Source organism: Coloeus monedula (genome assembly GCF_965178545.1).
Source record: "Coloeus monedula genome assembly, chromosome: 13".
In the NCBI taxonomy this organism is placed as follows: domain Eukaryota; kingdom Metazoa; phylum Chordata; class Aves; order Passeriformes; family Corvidae; genus Coloeus; species Coloeus monedula.
The window spans coordinates 19,961,347-19,975,112 of record NC_138793.1 but is presented as its reverse complement, the minus strand read 5'-3'; the positions used below and the strand labels follow the sequence as shown (position 1 = coordinate 19,975,112).

Below are 13,766 nucleotides of genomic sequence, written 5' to 3'. Positions count from 1 at the left end.
GAGCCGGGTTGTCATGAGTTCACACCTGGAACATCAATACAAGGCGTTTACCCAGCAGCAGGAGAGCACTTCATCCTCTGCGGATGCACCAGGCACAAAGCTCCACGGACCACTCTTCACACAGGTGTAAGTCCTGTAAGGAGCCTTGCAAACAGACATTATCCACCACAGCAGCAGCTCCCAGCTTTGAGTGATCCAAAAATGCTGCTGCTGTGGAGGCACAGGAGCTACATCAGCTCCTGGGCTGTGGGCTCTGCCTGTCCTGATCCCAGTCCTGGTACTTCACTGGGACTGAGCTGGGTGCACAGTGGGCTGCACTGAGGAGTTAAACCTTCAAAACAACACAGATTTGAATATGAGAGAGCTGTTGCATGAATTTAGCCTTAATTACATCTTGTAGAGCTCTGAGTAGCCACCACACTGAAAAGCAGGTGAAAGCCCAGACTTTTATTTCTTTATGGTATCACAGGTGGAACAGCTTAAGTTGGAGTGTCCTTAACAACAACAGCAAAGACATATAAGGATGGCTTGAAAGTAGCTTTATTTAGTAAAACTGAGTCTGTACAGAGCCAGGGAGGTTCCTGCTGCAGTACAGCAGCTGTACTCCTCACTGCCTTCCCAAATGGCTGCTTGGTTTGCCAAACCCATTTCTCTTCAAAATGTTAATAGATGACATTAATTAAAACATGAGCCAAGCTTTAAAGTAAAGGTTCTTCTAATCAAAGTTCTTCTAGAGTTTTATTCTCTTGGCTTCTGTGATGTTGGCACCTGACTGGTCACTCAGGATTCACCCAGCCATAAATCACACCTTGTTTTGTCTATTAAAAATAGATCCCCATCCCTCCATCCTGAGCGGAGCTGAGTCAGCAGGGAACTGCACCCACAGCAGTACAGCACAGGAATTTCTGACTTTAGGGTTGGCATGATGGTTCCTTCCTTCGCAAGACAGCTGCTGAAGGATTGAGGCGAGTTTGGTCACCCACAGGTTGCCGGAGCAGGTGAGGAGCTGACACAGGTGCCATCTCCAGAGTGAGCCAGAGAGCAGTGCCAGAGCAAGGAGTGCAGGGTCAGGAGCTCTGTCCCCAAAGTCAGTGTCCTTTTAGCTCGCTGCGACAGACAGAAATAGGCCTGAAAGCACATTCCTCAAGCGGCCTAATTTCCCTGCCCTCACACAGTGTTCTCTTTCCTCTTCAGCACCAGGGTATTTGTTTTATTTTAGGATTTAAGAGCTTACAACCTTTATCGAAGGATAAAGGTGCTCAACAATTGACTGTAATTTTTTTTTTTTTTGTCTTAAGTATTGCAATTAAGGAGCAAAAAGCCAGCTCAGGGTAACAAACCCAGGCAGGTTAAACATCCCCATCACACAAGTCTCACCCAGAAAACCAAGACAACCCCCAAGAAAATAATCCTCCCATTCCTGCTAGCAGCTTCCCTTGCCTAAATACTTGAAAGTCCCTCCCTGAACCAGGCTGTTGTGTTCAAATAGAAAAAGGTCAGGGTGACACAGAAAGGGTTTAACTTCCTCCCCAGCACTGGATCTCTGACCTGGATGACATTCAAGGTTGTCAAGGAAGCAGTTACAGACAATTATATTTAGGAAATGAAAACACGTATTTCCCCTCTGCTCAGAGGCCAACACTCACCTGCAGCGTTTGCAGGGAGCTGTGACAAGAAGCTTAATGGAAAGGAAGCCAAAAAAACCCCAACCCCTTTCTTTTCACTGGTTTAGTAGGTCTTACAGAGGAAGGAGATGGGTAGAGATAAAAAGACTAAGCCTAAGTGGAACACAGGACCAGCTTAACAGGCTCAGAATAAACCTCTCTCCTGCTGTTATTTAACAGCAGAGCCGGACACGTGCTCCTGAGCCACTCCTTCCTGCTGAGCCCAGCACGGGGATTTCTCTTGCTGGGGCCTGTGGCAGCCCCAGCACATGAGAACCGTCCCCCAGGCTGCCAAGTGTGTGACCCGGAGTGGCCCTGCACATGCCAAAGAGAGATCCCAGTTACAGCCCCACTCCTGGTGGAGGGGGGTTAAAAACCAGGACAGTTCTGGATGAGGTCATGGGCAGAGCTGCTGCCTCCAGGCTTCCCCATCCTCAGCAACCGTGGTGATGCAGCCCTGCCACCCACACCAGGGCCCCGCGGGCACCGCAGCTGGGACCTGCTCCACGGATGGGATTCCTCACTGGGATTTGGCTACCTTGGTGACACGGAGGTGCTGGGGCAGTAGATGTGTGGTGCAGAACAGAAACACACAACAGAACAGTGGAAGAGTTTGGGGTGAATGAACCTCAAAGTTCATCCTGTCCCACCCCTGCCGTGGGCAGGGACAGCTTCCACTAGCCCAGGTTGCTCCAAGCCCGCTCCAGCCTGGCCTTGGACACTTCCAGGGATCCAGGGGCAGCCACAGCTGCTCTGGGCACCCTCACAGGGAGGAATTCCTTCCCAATAGCTATCTGTGACTGATGGATCCCAGCCTGTAATCAATCACATCCCAGCCTGTAATCAATTGCCACCTTGTCAACCAGACCAGAGCAGTGAGTGCCAGGTCCAGTCGTTCCTTGAACATTCCAGGAGAATGAAGGAATGACTGACATTATTCATCACGGACGACCTGTCTAGGAGATGTTTAAAATGATTTCTTAGGAGGCACCCTACACATAAAAACTGCACGAAAGCCTTTCGGTGTTGTGTGATAGGCACTTGAAAGGATCAGGCCCCAAACCCAACCTGGTCAGGAGCGAGCAGCTATCCCAGCCTGTCCCTGTCCCTTTGCTCTCCAGAGCCATCGCCCTGGGCTGGTGGAGCAGCCCCGCGCGGCACCGTCCCGCCCGGCACCCACTGCCCCGACCAGGGCACCTGTGCTTGCCCTCAGTGTCCCGCTGGGCAGCGGCTTCCATCGCGGCCACTTCGGAGAGCCGCGGCACAGCCGGCACCGGGAGCTGTACCGGGCCTGCGGCAGGAGCTGGGCCCCGGCCGGGAGCGGAGCGCTGCGTGCCGCAGGAGCACCGGGGGAACGCCCCGCGAGCAGAGGTGCCCCAGCACCCCCGACGCGTTTCGGCTACTCCGGTGCCCCAACTGCCAACACCGGCAGCACCGACCACCGCCCCGTGACCACTGCCAACCGGGAAGGGCCCGTTCCGGTGATCCCACCATCCCGGGGCAGCGCGGCGGGCCCGGTCCCGGGGCTCAGCTCAGCCCGCAAGTCCTTGGGGGGGGGGGGGCCTATCCCGGTCCCGATCCCGGGCACAGGCCACACGTCCCTCCGGGCCGGTTCCGGTGCCGCTCTCGCTGCCGGTGCCGATCCTGGTCCCGCTCCCGGGGGGTCCCCGGGCCCCTCCCGCCCCCTGCTGGCCCCGCCCCGGAAGCGCCGCCCGGCGCGCGCGGCCAATGGGCGGCGGCGCTGCCGGGACACGTCGCGCGCCACCGCGCTCCCGTCAGCCTCCGCGCGCCACCGCGGTGGGGGGGGGGCGCGGGGGCGCTGCGGCTCCTCCCCCCACCCCGGATCGCCGTGTCCGCCAATGAGCGGCGCCGTTTCATCGGGCCAATGAGCGGCGCTGTCTCAGAGGCGCGCGGGGGATGGAGCGCGCGGCCCGGAGCCGCCACGGCGCGCGCCCCCCGCGCTAGGGCCGGACCCCGGGACCCCCGGACCCCCCAAAACCGCCCCGCAACCCCCCCGCAGCCCCCCCTCTATGCGGCGGGGCCGGCCGAGCCGCAGGCCTCGCTCCGCCGCGGGGCTGCCCTTGGCCCGCTGAGCGCCGAGCACCGGTAAGCGCCGGGGGGCGGCGGGCGGATGGCGCGGGGGGGGCACCGGGGCGCCGGGGACGAGGGGCCGAGGGCAGAGGGGGTCCCGGAGAGGGGCTGCGCGGCTGGGGGGGGGGCAGTGGGAGAGGCACCCGGAGCGGGGGGGCCCAGGGGACAGAGGTCGGAGGGGGGGCACCGGGCCGGGCTGGGGGTTCGAGGAGGGGCAGCGGTAGCGGCAGGAGGTGGGACCCGGTGCGGGGAGGCGGCGGCGCAGGGTCGGCTGGAGGGAAGAAAGCGCCGCAGCGCGGATGGGAAGAGGATGTTGGGTTTTTGGGGGGGCGGCGAAGGAGATGAGGGGCTGTTCGGGGGCTGCGGGGCGACACCCGGGGGGCAGGGGGTGTGAAGGGGCTGCAGGGAGAGGCAGCGTGGCTGGGAGGTGGTGGCTTGGAGGGGCCGCGGAGAGAGCCCGGTGGCTGGTCGGGGTTTTGGGGTGCGTAGGCTCGTGGGGAGCCGTGGGAGGAACTCGGAGCTCCGTGTTGAGCCCGCAGCCCCATTTCCCCCCCCCCCCCCCCCCCCGCTCTCCAGACCCCGTTTTTTGGGGTGGGGATGTTTTTTTCGCAGGGGTGCGGGGAGGGGGGGAAGTGCTTTTTGGGGTGAGCGCTGTGCTGGGAGGAACAATACCAAAAGTTGTCTGAAATGGTAATTTCCGTTTCCCATTTCATCATCCCCGGGTAGGCGTTAGCCCTGCGTGTGTGTGCGCAGGGCCGGGGCCACACCGAGCCTAGCCGGCCCCAGCCCCGCGGCTTTTATTTATTTCCCCGTTTAATCTTTAAATCGCTCCGTGTTTCTGTCCTCCGAGGAGCCTTTGTGTGCCGGGGAGGGGCTGCCCGACACCTTTGCCCCTTAGCAGAAAGGAAGAGAGGGGGGAAAAAAAAAAAAAAAAAAGAGCCTCCCAAGCCCAAACAGCTGCAGCCCAGGACGAGCCTCCCCCAGCCCGGGGATGGATTCATGTTTAGAAAGGCAAATGTGCTCGGAGGGAGCCGGGATGAGCCGAGCCCTCGGTGCCCTCTGCCCTTTCCCAGAGGGAGCAGCTGTCCGGGGTGTGCGGCTCAGAACGGGCCCTTCATTGAGGCACAGGGGCCGTGTGTTTACGGCTTGGCTTCTCCTCCAGGCTTGGGGATCTGTTTTGATATCCAGTTGCAGGAAAGGGTTCCTCCCCCCTCCTGGTTTTGTACACAAAGTGCTCTCTCACCACTGGGGACATGGCTCTATAGGCAGAGAGCGAATTCCAGGCAGCTCTTGAAGCAAAATTCCCTCCTGAGATGGCTTGTGAAATGGGGTATATACACCATTTCTACTCTCTCTGTAGGCAAAGATTTTTAGGTGAAAACATCTGTACTGCTTTGTAGTGGCTGTGTGCTTTCCTGAAATTTATATAAATGTAAGGAACTTGGAGCTCAGTGTATTTCTCCTTTTTTTATTTGGTTTGTTCATAAAATGGAACATTTTTATATAATGACTCCAATTATTTCCTTTTTCTGTGGGAGAAAACCACTCCACGGAGTCATGGAGAGGGAAAAGGAGATTAACTCTCACATGTTTCCCAGCGGCATCGATACATTCTTTGTGTGTGCCCTACCAGGAGCTCAATATTTAACTCGATTAGCTTAAAAAGGGAAAAAGTTGGCGTTTTTACAGGCCGGATTTTCTGGCAGATTCCAGGTCGGAGCACTCTTGAGATGGCTGTGGGGTGGTGGAGGGGCTTGGAACGTGATGCGGAGCGAGCCCCACGCCGAGCCCTGCGCCTCGGCGGGGAAACTCTGGGCACGGCGTTTGGTTACAGAGCTCCGTGACCTGCTTTCTTTCCGTGGGAAGCGCTCGGCAGGGCAGGGTCTGGCTCGGAGGGGTGGTCCGTGCCTGTGTGGGCGAGCTCTGGGGCTCTGTGGGAGCCGGTCCAGGGCTCAAAGCCGTGTCTGCGCTGCCTTGGGGGTGTCGGGGTTTGTGGAGCTCAGCGCTTTCCATGCAGCAGCGCTCCGGGTCTCCCCGGTTCCAGGAGAACTCGTCAGTCCTACGGGAGGTACCAAACCTGCCGGGGCACATCCTGCCTGGAGAAGGGCTCTGCTGTGAACCCGTCCGGGCGAGCCGGGGCTTGTGTCACCCCGGGGTGTCTGAGTCAGAGCGAGGGGTTGGTTGGTTTTCGAAACTCCCAGCAAAGCGAGTTGCCCGTACAGCAAACAACGTGCTGGGCTTGGAGCACAGCGAGCCCTCAGTTCCCAGCGCTTTTTTGCCTCCTTCTTGTAAATAGTGACCGAGGAGCCCCGGCCATGTCGGCGCTGGCTGCCGCGACTGGCTGGAAACTGGAGAGGTTGCGTTTCGTGTTGCACACTTGGTTTTGCTGTTCAGTTCTGCTTCTGCTTTTAGAAGTGAACTCTTCTCTCTTGTCTGTGTCTCCATTTCATAAAAAAGCATGGCTCAGAGTGAACAGTTTTTTTTTTTCCATGGGCAGCTTTTTGTTTTTATGATGTTGCAACAGCATTTTCTCAGACTTAAACCTGCAAATTGTCCAGTTTGAGGGTTGGGTTTGGATGGGGGAGGAAGTCTTAAAAAAAAGCCCCAGAGCAAAACCCCTTTGGCTTAATTTCTTCCTTCATGTGTGGTAGGCAACCTGATAAGATTATTTTATTTTCCACTCGTGTTTTAATGGACTAAGTCCCCCCAAATGCTTGTGAACAAAGCGAAGCGTAGCGCGGCGTTGTGCCGCGTTCTTCCGCTGCTCAGCAGAGCAGACAAATGTGTTTCTCTGGGGTCAGTGAGACTCGTCATGTTAATCAATACTGTACCAGCAGTGTTCCCTTTCCAGGGAACCAGATGGGCTACTTACAACTGGTGCTGATTATTTTAACTGTGTAATTGTAACATGGCTGCGTGATGACAGTGTTTCCTGCAGATACTTCAAAGGAAGGTTCCCGACGAGTGTGTCTTTGCAGCGTTTAATCTGTCCTCTTTGTCTTTATGTTGTGGCTTTTGGACATGTGTTTGAAGTACTAAGAGGTTTTTTTTTCCTTACCTCCAGCTTTTCTATACATTAAAAGGAGGCAGTTCTCTGGAATGATGAAGCGTCTCCAGTGTGGGAATAAACCCAGGGTTTTAGAGGCTCCCACAGTGGTAGGTTGGTTTCAGTGAGTTTTAGATCCAGGCAGTGACTAAGCCAAAAGCTGGGAAGAGATTTAAGTGGCTGTGAGGAAATGGCAGTATTTTTTTAAAATAGTGCATGTGGCTTTGTTTTGGGGAAAATATGTTGTGTGGTGACTTGAGTCTTAACTGGGACAGGCTAATTACTCGGTGAAGAAATCCTTCTCCGAGGGAAGGAAAGGCACAGGGCCGGAGCTGGTTAATTACGTTCTGTAAAATTATGGAGTGATGGCTTTCTGAGGAGGTCTGCCCCTCTTCCTGCCCTGTACCTGAATTTCAGGCTCAGCAGTTGCCTTACGGATTGAAATTCCTCCTGGGTATTAAGATTTAATGGTGGTAGACCCAGAGCAAGTAGTGGCAGGTACTGCTGCTTTTCAGTACAGCAAAGCAAATAATACTGGAAAATATTTACATGGGGGTTGTTATTCTCCTCGTATTTCCTCGATGAGCTCTAGTAAAGGTGCTTGTGTGCTCCCTCCATTGCTGGGGAGAATTCCCTGCACTTCGGTTGTAAAAGGCTGTGGAGAGGAACCGGTGTCTCCATAGCAAAGATTCCAGTGTTTCGTGATCAGCTCACATATATTTTTACCCCATCTAATTTAAACCAGTCTGCACGACACTCACAGGAATGATTTGTATGCAGCTTTTAAATATTTTCCTCCTTCCTGCGTGAGGGATTAGCGGCACAGAGCTGCTTTTTCGGAGGGTTCTCAGCCAAGTGTTACGTAATTTGTGTGCCACCGATGCGCGGCCATAAAAAATACTCCCATCAATGTTAAGGGAAAGCTTGTGTAGGCAATTATTTGAAATCACAAGCGTCCTAGGCAGGTTTGTGTAGCCTTAAAATCTGGGCAAAGTGCTGCCTTTGGAATCCTGCTGGGAAGGGGGGTGGGAAGCTGTCAGTGCCCGTGGTCTGGAGGCTGGTTTTGAGCACATTCTACTCCACTTTTTAAGCTTTCCTGTGTGAGAACTGGTGTTTTCTGGTGTATTTTCTCATGCAACTGTTGGGTGGCTAAAAGCCTTAATTTCTCTGAGTCTGGGTGGTGGTGCTTCAGCTGGGGCTACTTATGAGTGATGCCAATTTGTAATCTTTTATGAGAGTATGGGGGGAAAAAAAAGTAAAAAGAAGCTTAAATGCTAATAACAGCGAAAAATCTGCTCGGCATGGAGTGCATGTGAAGAAAGCGGGTGCACGTCGGGCTGTGGAGTCTCCGTCAGCTGAGCTGGGGGCTTTTAAAAATCTGCTCTAATTTCTATGCTGCATGTGGAATGGCTAATCCCATAAAAGCCTCGCACCTTTTGACAGATGAAAAGCTGCTGTTCTTCACTTATTTGAGCAAAATATTTTTATAGATGGTATTAGCTCTGTGGCTCCGAGGGTAATTCAGTCCTTAGACGAGAAAGATCTTGCTTTGATCTGACAGCTTTCAAGATCCATTTCCAATCTTGGAGTTCCATTAAGTCTGTTTGTAATGGTGCCCTCAGACTTTTTTTCTGTTTATGTGACTCTTTGGGGTGTTAATGTTGCTCTGTATTTGAGTTCTCTTTAAAAAACCGAAGGAGTCAGGAATAATAATTGGGGTCAGGAAAGGAAATAATCATGTTAGAAGGTGCAGTTAATTATATCAGGTATTTTGGGCTCCAGAATTCTTTGTCTTGATTCTAATGTTTTCTTCAAGTTGTAGGATGTAGTGGAATTATCAAATCATCAAACTAGGACAGTGGGGCAGGGTGATGTGTGATGGTTAATTCTGGCAGTGTGAAATGAGTGTGGCTGCAGGCTTGATGTCCATGAGGGCCGTGGAGGATAGGAGGGATGGTTTCTCTGGTGAGCAGTCTCTTCCCACTTCTGTGGGGCAAGAGGTGGTCTTCTGTGTGGTCCTGTGTCCATCCAACATGATTTAAATGATCTTGTGTCCATCCTATATGACTTACATGGTTCTGTGTCCGTCCAGTAGGTTCTTTGTGGTCCCGTGTCCATCCGACATGATCGGTTTGGTTCTATGTCCAGGGGGGTCTTTGTGGTCCTCTGTCCATCCAACATGGTCTGTTTGGTGCTGCGTGCATCCAACATGGTCTTTGTGGCTGTGTGTACGTCCAGTGGGATCTCTGTGGTCATGTGTCTATCCGACATGATCCATGTGGTCCCGTGTCCCTCGAGGATGGCACGGGAGCCCCCTGGCTCAGCAGCCCCGTGCAGGGCTTGGGTGGGTGCCGGCTCTCAGCGGGAGCAGCCTCCCTGCTCCCTCTGCTCCTCCTCCTCCCTTGGGGCCCTGCCGGCGTCTCGCCAGACCTCACGTCTGAGAAACCATCCTGGCTTTTCCTGCCCCTCTCAGTGCTGGCTGGGAAGGCGTGAGCTCCCAAAGAGGACGTCTGAAGCCTCCGTCTCCTCGGGTTTGTTCCCGTTTTCTGGAGTTCACCGTGTGAGTAAGGCGCGCTGCTCCGTGCCGTGTAGCTGTTGTGAGCAGAGGCTGTAATTGCAGCCTGGGAAGGCCGAGGGACTGGGAGACGCTTCCCCACGGTAACCCCACAGCGAGCGGGTGGCAGCGCCGGGGAGGGAGTTGGCTGCTGGAGTCGGAAGAAAGTGATGTTTTTTTCTAGGTCAGGGTTGAAGGCACTGTCAGGGTGGTGATGTGCAGCATATATTACTGTCTGCATTGTCCCTGCCATATGGATGTGTGCACACTGCCCTTGGCATTCAGGCATTGAATTATTTATCCTCTCCAAATCTGGAGGCAGCCTTTCTTCCCCGTCTCGAAGAAAACCAAACTTACCCGATGAGTGTTTTTAAAATAAACCTTCCGCTGTGAATTACTGCAGTGGCAGGAGCAAGGTATTGATTGTATGTTGCGTTTGGATTCGGAAACCAAAGGTTACAACACTGGATATCTTGTGGAAACACTGAAATATTTATTTTGCTGTTAGGTGCAGGTGTGTCTGTGCTGGTGCTGGGTTTGTATGTGGCTAAAATGCCATGTAATGAAATTTCCGGACCTGGAGAATGGAAAGGGTAGAAAACTTTGTAGTATGTGTAAAAGCAGCTTTGTCTGAGCTGTGTGTGAGGGAATGGATGTTTTTCCAGGGAGAAGGCATCTCCTTTCCTCTTGTGCTGTGTTGGATTTGTTCTGAGAGGAATGTTAAGGTGGTCCTGGTTTGGGTGATGGGCTTCAGGTCCTCACTGAGGATGTTGGTGTTTGCAGGGTGTCACGGTGGGGTGGTGCCAGGCTCGGGGAAGCAAAGGCTGGAGGGAGTTGGCTCTGTAATTATTTTTGAGAGACTGACAGCTTTGCAGGATAGAAAAGGTCTCAAATAATTTACCTTTAGAGCAGCATAAAGCTGCTAAAACTGTGTCACAGGCACGGGGAAGAATCAGAGAGTCAGGAAGGGAGATGTTACCCTCTAAAAAATTCACCACGATCCGGAGGCAGTGTGTCCCTGAGGGCTCGGCAGCCAGAGGCTGGAGCGCTGGGCTTGGAAATATGGTGCTGCCCTCAATATCGGGATGTGAAATGAAAGGATGTGTAATTAGGAACTCAAAAAAAAAAAAAAAAAAGGCATTAAATAGCTTTAGAGGTGAATGGAAGCTTCATTATTAAGTACCAACTGCTTAGCTGCAGTTCGTGGTGCCTCTTCCTTTCAAATCACGAACACATGAAAGTGCTCCCCACCCCCAGCCGGGGCGTTATCGGCTTATCTGGGCAGGAGTTCAGAGCCATAAAAACTATATCCTGCTTACACCTTCCAGCCGATCCTGTGACCTGTGCTGTGTAAACAAGTTGTACCAGGAGCTCCAAATGACTGGTAAGTGGCTGGGTTTCTGCGGGCTGGTTAGGTCCAGGAGGAGCCAAGATAAAGTTCCAAGAAGTTCCCCTTTGGGAATGGTCTCCTGATAGCTGCTACAGGGAGGAGGTGGAAGGGCTGAGATCCTGCTGACTGTGGCAGTGACTGTATCCCATGGAAAGCACTTTGGGATAGACTTTACACTCCAGGGCTGGTGTTTTCCACCTTCTGCAGGAGGATGGCTGTGGCAGATTGTGAAATGTCAGCGTTGTGGTAACAACACCGACCGGCGCTCTGTGGTTGCGTCAGGCCTTGGATGTGCTGGAGATGTAAGCCTGTCTATAAATATATCCATATATCTTTGGATGGATGGGATTAGCCATGGCGGTGCTGGGAAGAGATGGAGGTAATGCAGGGAAGGGGTGTGTGTGGGGGGACGCAAACATCCTGCCCCTGGCTGTGCTCGGGGGGTTTAGATACCACCGGGCGCTCCAGTTATGGTGCTTGGCTGCTGCCCACCCCGAGCTGTCTCCGTGGTTTCATCTTGCAGCTCGGCACAGGCAGGTCCATTTATCCAAGCTGGACTGTAATGAGCAGGTTTGGGGATTTAGTGTGTGAAACTTCACCTTTCTCAGCAGCCCAAGGGTCGGGTGCACAGGTTTGAAGATGAAAACCTGTTCTCCTTGAATGTTGACCTTTTTTATTCGTGTGGTTGCTTGTCCCCACATACGGGGGAATATGCTGGGTTTGGGAATTAGGCTGGCTGGTGGCTGCTCTGCTTTCCCTCCTTGCACTGGCCTGTCCTGGCACGTGCCTGGGTCCTGTGTGATGGCTCTCCTGGCTCTGAGTTCTCTGTTCCTCGTTTTCCCAGCAGCCTGGAAGGTTTCTGGCTCTCCCAGGAGATCTGAGGTGCCCTGTGTTACTCAGCTGCTCCACGGTGAATTCAGTTCCCTTCCCCTGTGATCAGCACTGGCACTGGGGTGTTAAACTGGTTCTGTGGTGAGAGACAAATTCTCTGAGTTAGTCCAGGGCGGAAGGGATTGGACATGAAGTCAACTTCGTGGCTCTTTCCTGGTGTGCTGAGTAGAGCTCCTTGGTTAGGGAGCTGGAGGCTGTAGTCTTAAAACGCTGCATTTAATTTCCTCCTGCAGTGTGTTCTGTCTGCAAGCTTCCCCTGCTTTACCCACCAGGATGTTTCTTCTCTCTCCTGTCCGTCCCTCCCCTTTCCCAGGAGCCTCATCTGATGGAGGGTCTGCTCTTGCCTTGGTCCTCCTCATCCAAGATTCTTGTCTCTAATTTTAGCCCGTCTGCCTTTTGAAGTCCCCTCCTGTCTGTTCCTGCCTTTCTCCTTCTCTCTGAGTTGTTACTGCATCTTCCTCTCCCTCTGGAGAGCTGGACCTTGTTTTTGCACGGTGGGAGGAAAGTGCTTGGGAAGGGAGTTGAAGCTGTGGGTGTGTTGAGGTGAAGGCTCCTGGGGTGTGGGGAATGCTGGCAGGGATGTTTGGGGTGCTCACAGGGAGCAGCCCTTCCCTCTCCTGCATCTCCCTCACTGTCCGTGCTTGGATCCGCTCTTGGAATCTCTCTTTTATGGATTTATCCTGTATTTGTATGATGGGGCTCTCTTCCACAAGGTTACTAGTAGTGGTAGTGCTGCCCAGCAACCTGGTGTCCCTGAATCTCCTGCCCTTTTCCCTGCAGGAAAGCTGCAGGCTGTCTGGTTTTTCCTGGAATCTCACTCCATATTAGCGTGTATTTGCTTATGTTTACAGAGAAAATGACTTTTCTAACAGGGAGGCATCTGACACAGTCAGGTCTCCTCAAAGGGATGTGGAGCCCATCAGGGAGAGCAGGAAGGCTGCTCATCCTGGTGGGATCCACCTGCTTGGAGCCTTGGGAGCACGGTGTGTGCAGCATAATCTGATTTGTGCCTGGAATATAAATCCTGGCTGTTGCAGACATGCAGCCTGGGGTTTTACAAGTTCTTTTGTGAAAACAGCATTCAGCCCCTCCACTGCTGCAGCAAGGAGCTTCCCTGGAAACCCAATCCCAGCAATTAGTGAGGTTTGCAGAGGATCCTAGCAACTGCTGCTGGGGTTCCATTGGCAGGGGTTAGGTTTTGTTTTTTAGACTGTTTGTAGTTATATTCTGTGCATTGTAAGGAGATACATAAACTAAACCACAAGAAGTTCCACCTCAACATGAGGAAGAACTTCCCATGGAGGGTGGGAGAGCCCTGGAACAGCTGCCCAGGGAGGGTGTGGGGTCTCCCCCTCTGGAGGCATTCCAAACCCACCTGGATGTGTTCCTGTGACACCTGCTCCAGGTGGCCCTGCCTTGGCCGGGGTGGGACTGGATGATCTCCTGAGGTCCCTTCCAACCCTCTGCCTGCATATCCTGTGGAGGGAAAGGTGTAGGGGGCCAAGGAGCAGTACTCAGCTGAAGTGATAATGGGAATGCTGCTGTGGGCTCTGCAGGAAGTTGATCCTCGGGGAAAGTGGAGCATGGCTGGAATATATTGGGTGATGTGTGACTTCGGTGTTTGTGGGTAACCTGAGCTCACCTGTGAGGAGTTTTGTTACCCAGATACTCTCTGACCTGACTTGCTTTTGTCAACAGTGGCTCCGGATGACTCGGGAGCGATGCTTTCCGCCAGGGTGGTTATGTAAAACCTTAGTACGCTGCGTTCTTCCAGCTCGGCTTTACAACGTGCGCAGGGCTCCGAGTGGAACTTCAAAGGAGGGAGTTTGCTTTATGGCTGAACCTATGAGCAGTTTTATGTGCAGGGTGGAGTGAACTCGTGGAGAAGATTGCAGTTTTCCCACTGTCATAAAAAGTTACGATCCTCATGATCCAAGCATTGTTCCGTAGGCAGAGGCAGGAGGCAGATGCAGAGGTCAGTGGGAGCGTGCACGGAGCGAGCTCAGATGTGCCAGCGCAGTGAATGCCCTGCTCTGTGTTCCCAGCGCTCCCAAATGCCTTCAAAAAGTGCCTTGTGCTCTTTCTGGGGCTTCCTAAGAAACCTGCACCTGTGTTACTCGCCGAACAGGC

At 53.5% G+C, this 13,766-nt stretch overlaps 1 protein-coding gene across 1 annotated transcript in view; it reads left to right on the top strand.

Annotated features, from left to right (window-relative positions):
* Positions 1-3,581: 3,581 nt before the first annotated feature.
* The window catches only part of ANKRD11 (ankyrin repeat domain containing 11), a 131,880-nt gene continuing 121,695 nt past the window's right edge, over positions 3,582-13,766 (top strand). Inside the window, exon 1 of the mRNA XM_082290257.1 lies at positions 3,582-3,770. The gene's annotated coding sequence lies outside the window, so the exon portion shown is untranslated. The remainder of the gene's footprint in view (positions 3,771-13,766) is intronic.